General features: G+C 36.3%; 1 long non-coding RNA gene across 4 annotated transcripts in view; it reads right to left on the reverse strand.

Moving 5' to 3' along the window:
• Positions 1-7,677, reverse strand: part of LOC103349895 (uncharacterized) — a 32,979-nt gene extending 25,302 nt beyond the window's left edge. The window contains exons 1-4 of one of the 4 annotated variants that reach the window (XR_016233667.1): positions 7,516-7,677; positions 4,048-4,076; positions 3,205-3,349; positions 1,243-2,727 (exon numbers count right to left, since the gene is read on the reverse strand). This is a non-coding gene — a long non-coding RNA (uncharacterized LOC103349895). Of the gene's footprint in view, positions 1-1,242; positions 2,728-3,204; positions 3,350-4,047; positions 4,077-7,357 lie in introns of those variants that run through there. The other 3 variants (XR_016233664.1, XR_016233666.1, XR_011388951.2) reach the window with 3 other exon arrangements.
• Between the last annotated feature and the right edge of the window lie 288 nt (positions 7,678-7,965).

Below are 7,965 nucleotides of genomic sequence, written 5' to 3' on the forward strand. Positions count from 1 at the left end.
TTCATCTCTCCCTGATCAGTCCCCACTATTTCCTTCCTTTCTTTTTTCTTTAATTTTTGCAATAAAAGAATTTCAATTTACTTTATAATCATGGGCTTAATGCACCAGTAACTAGAATGTTTGATGAGTAAAAAGTAGAAAGACAAGGGATAGCTGATTCTTACACATATAATGTTATTTTCTGGATCAGCTTTGCAAATTTGTACTTTGTTTTGCTTTCTCATTCTAAATAAATACTCTGTTATATAATTTTGAATTTATTATTTATTATTTTTCTTATTGTAATATGTCTAAAGTGCATACGGTTCAAGCCTCAAAAAGTCAGGTTCTAAACTTGATTATATCGTGTACTATCACTGGAACACTGAGTAAAATATTGAAATTAAGAAAGGGCTATGAAAGCTTAAATGTACACGGTACACATTCTGTCTTTACATTTCCATTCCAAAGAGTACTAAATGTGTCCCCAGAATATGACTACCTAAAGAAGTTGTCATGGCTTTGCAAGCTCTTGAAGGTCACAGGCTCATCTTAGCTGTCAAAATGCCTATTCTGTGTCAACAGAAATAAATCCTAAATATCGTAGGCCACGTGCTACTTGAAACATCAGATACAAAAATTTTATCATATGGATTTATTCTTTTAATTTTAAAACATTTTTATTGAGCATAAATTACTGTTCTTTTTAACTTTTATTTAATAAATATAAATTTCCAAAGTACAGCTTATGGATTACAATGACGTTTTCCCCCACATAACTTCCCTCCCACCCACAACTCTCCCATCTCCCGCTCCCTCTCCCATTCTATCCGCATCAAGATTCATTTTCAATTTTCTTTATATACAGAAGATCAATAAATTAAGTAAAGATTTCAACAGTTTGCACCCACACAGAAACATAAAGTGTAAAATACTGTTTGAGTACTAGTTATAGCATTAATTCATATTGGACAACACATTAAGGACAGAGATCCTACATGAGGAGTAAGTGCACAGTGACTCCTGTTGTTCACTTAACAATTTGACACTCTTGTTTATGGCATCAGTAATCATCCTAGGCTCTTGTCATGAGTTGCCAAGGCTATGGAAGCATTTTGAGTTCATAAATTACTGTTATTAAACATTAATGAATATTAACAATATTAATGATAATAAACATTATTATTACTATTTAAGAGTAATTTATGAGAAAAATAATGTCTCCTTTCTCAATGGACATCAAGAAGATAGTCTGTGATATGCATTTTTTAAAGATTTTCATTTATTTATTTGAAAGGCAGAGTTACAGAGAGGCAGAGAGACAGAGACAGAGAGGTCTTCCATCTGTTAGCTCACTTCCAAAATGACTGCAATGGCAGGAGGTGGGCCCACCCTAAGCCAGGAGCCAGGAGCTTCTTCTGGGTCTCTCACGCTGCTATAGGGGCCCAAGGACTTGGGCCATCTACTGCTTTCCTAGGCCACAGCAGAGAGCTGGATAAGAAGTGGAGCAGCCAGGACTCGAACAGGTGCCATATGGGATACCAGCACTGCAGGTGGCGGCTTTACCTGCTATGCCACAGTGCCAGCTCCATTTTGTTTGTTTGGTTGGTTGGTTGGCTTTAGTCTGATATTTAATGTTTTATCTGTATCCAACACTATAAAATAAACTTGTGGAGAATGAGGTATCATTTGGGAAAATTTCACTTTATGCTTTTGTCAATTTCAGTCATATTTTGCAGCAAGGTACCAGAAACATTCAAACACATTTCAATTTCTGAAACTATCAACACATTACTTATGGCTTTTTCAGGTCAGCATTCTATCTCTAAACTTTTTTTTAAAATGTTATCTCCTACTTTTTCCCCCAGTTATGGAACAGAAATAAAATGAGTCTCCTGTCAAAACACCATGTCTCTTAAACTAAGGTACCATATCCCTTTGACAAATACTGAAGGTATCAGAACATTAATTTTTCAGATATTTATGAGAACAACTGTCAAGAATATATAATACATATATAAGACAGTGTGGATGTTCCATATTTTATTGAGAAGTGCTGCCTTCTATAAAGTATTTTTCTTTCAGTATTGTGAAATTATAACCACCATACATTGGCCTTGAGTTTGGCAGGATTCTTTATCTCAACAATGTATCCTTAAATAAGATTTTCTGATGAAAAGGTCATGTGCACCTGCCACGAGTTTATCTCTGCTTCTGCTCACTGTAAAAGTGTGTCTGAGATCTGCCTAAACCAATGTAGAAGGAGTAAACTTCGAAAAGCTCATGGAAAATGTAAAGAAAAGTTTGTGTTGGTGCAAAGAAAAAAAAAAAAGTTGAAATCCCTGCATAGTATTTTCATTTCAATATTTTTAAATTGCATTTGATATGCAGAGAGAGAGAGAGAGCTACCCAATGGTCACAACAGATAAGACTGGAGAAGGGAACTCCCCCATGGGTGGCAGGAACCCAATTACTTGAGCCATCACTGTAGCCTTGCAGGATCTACATTAGCAGGAAGATGGGGTCAGAAGCCTCAGGGAGTTAATCAGACCCAAGCATTTCAAAACACCATGTGAGCATCTTCACCACCAGCCCAAACACCACTCCCTCTGTGAACTTTGTGACAACCCCTGGTATGCATGGATTCCAAAGTTGCTTGCAGCAGAATCATCTTATCTTTAAATGTTGTCTGTCCACAAACATTCTGAAATGCCCGTATAGCTCCTTTTGTACCAACAGGCAAGGTATCTAGGAGAAAATGTTAAGAGAGGAGAAAATAGAAGCACATGTAATCTTCTGATAGAATTCGCTTTCTTTTTCACATGGACTTACATATGCTGCCTTATATGACAGACTGAATTATAAATCTTGATTTCCATAGTTCTTTAAACACCTCATAAAGGGTTCTGTTCTCATTCTTGTTTTGTTAGAAAACATTCTTTTTCATGTCCTTTTGTAAAATTTCCAATTGCTTAAATGCAGGTGAATTCATACCATCTTCTAGATCTTTAGATTTTCTGACACTGAAGATGAAACCAGAATGCAATCTTGGTGAAATGAGCAAGAGAGCTGAGGCGGGGATAAAAGGAACAGAAACCGTCTCCAAATCCCAGCTCCTCAGCGCCAGCTCAGCCCCAGGACACCTGCAGCAGGTTTTCTAAGGTGACAGACACACTCCTGAAAGTAAAGAAAACCTTGATGCTCAGGAGAAAGTGATCCACGTACCTGTGATCAGATTTCCACTCGGGGAAGCTTCTGTCTATTTAGAGCACATCATTTCCTTCCTTTAGCATTCAGAGCAATAGTGAAGAAAAAATACAGAAACTTGTTCTCCTTACCCAGCTACCATCAGATGAGACGATTGTTCTTCCTATGTGTCATGAATCAAGGTATTAAGATTAAAATAAAGTGATAATTTAACAAGGAAGCCTATACTTTGTTAAAAATCTGCTAGTTCCTTTTAAAAATGTAAATCACAGATCTACTGGGAAATATGCATCTTGCTTAATTAATCTTGGGAACCATCTGAGTATCAGCAACTTATTTATTGAGTGCAATTAGCTGAGGCCCAGAATAGAAGTTAAGGAGAAACCATGCTGCATGGTCCAGTACAAACATGTCATTCACTGAGCTTGAAATGAACTATCTATTGTGTCCTTCTCCTAATTTATAGTCCTGTATAGAGTTTCTAAACAACAGTGTAAATGAGATAGGACTTTCCACCAACCCACACTCACAAATAAATGAGGATATAACATTGCTTGGCAGAAATGGATTTCTTTTCCTGCAAATTAGTAGGGAAGTAAATTATCATTTTGTAGGACTGTGTGCTTTGTCTTAAATTTTAAACTAATATGTAGGGGAATAGATCAGTTTTAGCTACCCTCAGGCCCATTCATCAGAATTAAGGTCCTAGTATTATAGAGCTGGAAGTCTCTTCCAAGGTTATCAAGCCCAGCCTACTCCCCATTCATCAAAGGGAGGACCAACATATGCCCCAGCATGCACTACGATTTGTAATTTGAGGTTGATAGAGTATGGATTTCTGGAAAACTGTGAGTAAATTACCTTATCATTTTCTGCCTTAGTATCACCATCTGTAAAATGAAAACAAGAGTAGCTATTTCAAAGAGCCATTGCAAACTGATCTGAAATTCACAGAAGAAAAAGACATATTGATAAATTAATGTAACAGGTCAATTTGTGACCACAAACCTTAGGATAGGAATGTACTTTAAAAAAGCATCCAGATATATAGTGTTGGCTTCAAAAGCAAAGGCAATAGATTTGAAAATTTAAAAATAATATGCAGAACACAATAGATGGAAACAGTCTCCCCGGTATTTTCTATTTCTTGATCCATTTCTGAATTGCTTTTTCTGTCATCTTTATTTCTCTAATTTCAGTATATTCAGCAAAATAATAGGTCTCCTGTTGTAGATGCAAGATTAAAAATAGCACTGAACATTGCAAAGATGTGGAGGGCGGTACTGAGCATATTGATTAGCCAATAATTGGCATGTTCATAGAAAGGAACATGGCTGTGAGTGAACAGAGCATCCCTTTAAAATGATGTCTTCATGCTTAATCAGGTTATGCAGCTTCCTTCCTTCCTAAAAAATTGCTTGAACAGGAGCTTGCTGGTCAGCATCAAAGCTGACAGTGAGATCCCAGAGCAAGGAGAACTGCTTTGAGTTCTCTGGGTCCCCTGCTGAATGAGGCGGGGAATAGCTCTGGGGCAGCCAAAAATGGGAAAAATCTCTTCAGATTCAGAACATTTCCTCCTCTGTGACAGAGCTGAAGCCGTTGGGGACTCCAGTTTAGCAGAGATAACTCCAGCCACTAAAGTGTATCACACTGAAAAAAACGGCAGACAAGAATGGCCTGTCTTTGCATTATTATATTTCCGAAAGCCAAGGTAAAGCACTCTACAGCCTCTGAAAATGCAGGTAATAGAAAGCAGTAGGCAGGCAAATAAATGACCGCCCTCTCCCCCTTGGGCTCCAGAAAAGATGATCACTATAATAACCACCATAGTTTGATATTCATTAAATATCAAAAAGACTCTGAGATCCAAATCCTAAAAAATGTGAACTTCAACTCTTTAAGTATCTGTGCTAAGCAGTGACCTTGTCTATTAGTTTTATAATATTATGGAAAAAACTCATCTGTTAGAAAGTCAAAGCTCTAGGGTATCTCTCCTTGCCTCACTAAAAAAAAAAAATTAAGTAAATTCTATTCAACATATTATATTTGCATGTGCTTCATAATTTTCATGTATTTCTAAGCTTCCTTTTTTGGTCAAATAAAAAATGAGGGAATTCAATGAAATAACTCTAATTCCTTGGTGACCAGAGGAGTGACCCATGAGCAAACTGACTCCTGCAAAAAAGCCATTTGGAAAAAGAAAAAAAAAGCCATTTAATTCTGGATCATCACACATATATGCATGGCCTCTCACTACCCCTCACAGCACTGGTCAATCACAGAACAAGCTTCATTTCAGGATTCTCTCTTCCACCCATCCAAGGGCCTTGTTGATTTTTTTTTTAATTTTTCTCAACACATCATTCTGTGGCTTGCAAAGGAGAATCATTGGAGAGCCTCATAAAACTTCTTCATTGCCAGATCCCTTGGGTTATGTGAAAGCTAAGATACTCTTTACATATTCCAAGGTGTCATCAGTGTTCTGTGTTTTGTAGGGATCACTTTCTTCTAATGTCGTTTGGATTAAATACCATCCCATTGTAGTATTTTTTTCCAGCTCCTATGACAAAGCGCCACAGAATGGATGGTTTAGCCAACATAAATTTACTATCTCATGGCTCTAGAGACTGGAAGTTCAAGATGAAGATACCAGCAGGGTTGTTTTCTCCTGAGGCCTCACACCTTGGCTTGCAAATGGCTATGATCTTTTAGTCTCTTCACAAGGTCTTGGCTCTGCATATCTGGATTCAAATTTCCTTTTCTTATAAGGCAACCAGCCATATTGGATTAGGGCCTACCCTAATGACCTAATTTTAATTAATTGCCTTTTTAAAGACTTCCTGTCCAAGCACAATAACATTCAAAAGAACTGAAGATTATGACTTCAACATACGAATTTTGAGGGACCACAACCCAGCCCATAACACCCACAGCACTCAAGGGTGAGTTATTCTTCAAATAAACATCAAACTTCACAAGATCATCAAATATTTATTTGCTTTTATGTTGAAAACAATAATATATTGATGCTAGTATATTTCAATTGAATTCTTTCAGTTATTTTTGTCATCATGTGTGGCATATATGAAAAATTACATATAAAATATTTGCATTATCCTATTTCTTTTGTGACACTTAAAAATGAAGCAAGCTTTGCAATGCTCACTGCTAGCTGATATCAGATTCCTCAATAGGAATGACCTTTGACTTTGAATTTCTGCTTCTAATGTTTCTTTTCTCTTCCTGCTGTTCTCAACTTTCCAGGTATCCAGTTTCAGGATAATTTACACTATTACAGAGCAATGTTCTTTTGTCCTCTCTCTTTTTCCATTTTGATCTTGTGTCTTGATACTTATCACTGTTACCAATAATTTCCCTTCTTAAAACCATGTGTGTTCAGTTCGAAAGTTTTGCAGGGATAGAGTCCCTGAGAACACATCCTCAAAATCTGTGTGTAGGAAAGTGCTCCTTATTTAAAATAGGAAAAAAGTCCGATTCCCTTGACTTCAAAAGAATCCATGCTCACAATGAAAAACAATTTGCAATTTATGAAATTTATTTTATTATATCCATTCTTTAGCTTCTGAGCAGAGTTTCATGAAAATTAGAAATTGTTAATTTCCCCACAAGTCAGTGAATTTCCTTAATTAGAGGCAAAAGAAAAGACGCATTTGGAAACAACCACAGAAAAAACTTTCAAACTATTAAAAAAAAAAGGCTATCATAACTGGAACAATAGGATGGAAATAGGCGGGGTATTCATATTCAGAATGCCCAGTAATACCAGGAAGATTGAAAAATCTAAGATTCACAATGCTTTCTTCCCACTGTTATTCAACAACATTAAACTTTTCTTAAAATTTCTGACATAGAATGTCCAGATAATCCTGGCAATTTGAAGTGACAATTATTTGAATATGTAGTTAAGACCCCAAACAAATCTTAAAATTAAATACTCTGAAAACATAGCAAAAATCACATGACTGGCATTGCAAAGCACATTTTATTGTGCTGTTTCTTTTTAGAAACTATTCTCTGTGTACCAGATCAACTAAATAACAGGAGATATACAAATGCTATAGTTATCTCAGACTAAAGTGTAAATACAAGGTAATTCTAATATCCACCTATTAAAAATTAATTTAAAAAATCAATTCTCTTAGTTACTTACTCTTTGTTTTTTAGCAGAGAATCAATTGTTAAAAGTTCACTCATTCCCTTTATGAAGTAGTTTTTACCATTTCATGCCAATAATATCCAACACAGAGAAATGTACTAGAACCTCTGAGTATTTATCAGAAAACAAAATGCAATCTTTCCCTGAGTCACCTTGTACTTGTGCTGACAGATTGACTCACAGTCAGACTCGATGCTTTATGGTTCTGCTGGCCAGACTTCCATCTGCCCGACTGTTTGGGGTATGAGAATATTCCTGCCTTGGCCACTGTTGTTTTCAGCACAGCTTTACTCATTCAGTGCCCTCTACTTAACCTTGAAACAAAAAGAAAGTACATCTTAGGCATTTTTCATTTCACCAAAAAAAAAAAAAAAGTTTATTAAACATGGGAATTTGTGACTGTGTGTCTACAATTGGAACAACCTAGGAGCAATGCCAAAAGGAAAAGTCGCGACACAAGTTTGAACAGCAAGTGTCTTTGACTTATTGCTGTGATTATACTAATTGCTCATCTACTTGGTGGGAGGTTGCAGGAAGCTGTTTTGAAGTAATCAAGCTGAGATGGGCCCTTCTATTTATAATAGTTCTGAAAATCCTTACAC

Source organism: Oryctolagus cuniculus, chromosome 5 (genome assembly GCF_051225735.1).
Source record: "Oryctolagus cuniculus isolate XC-2025 breed Fujian yellow rabbit chromosome 5, ASM5122573v1, whole genome shotgun sequence".
Lineage (NCBI taxonomy): Eukaryota > Metazoa > Chordata > Mammalia > Lagomorpha > Leporidae > Oryctolagus > Oryctolagus cuniculus.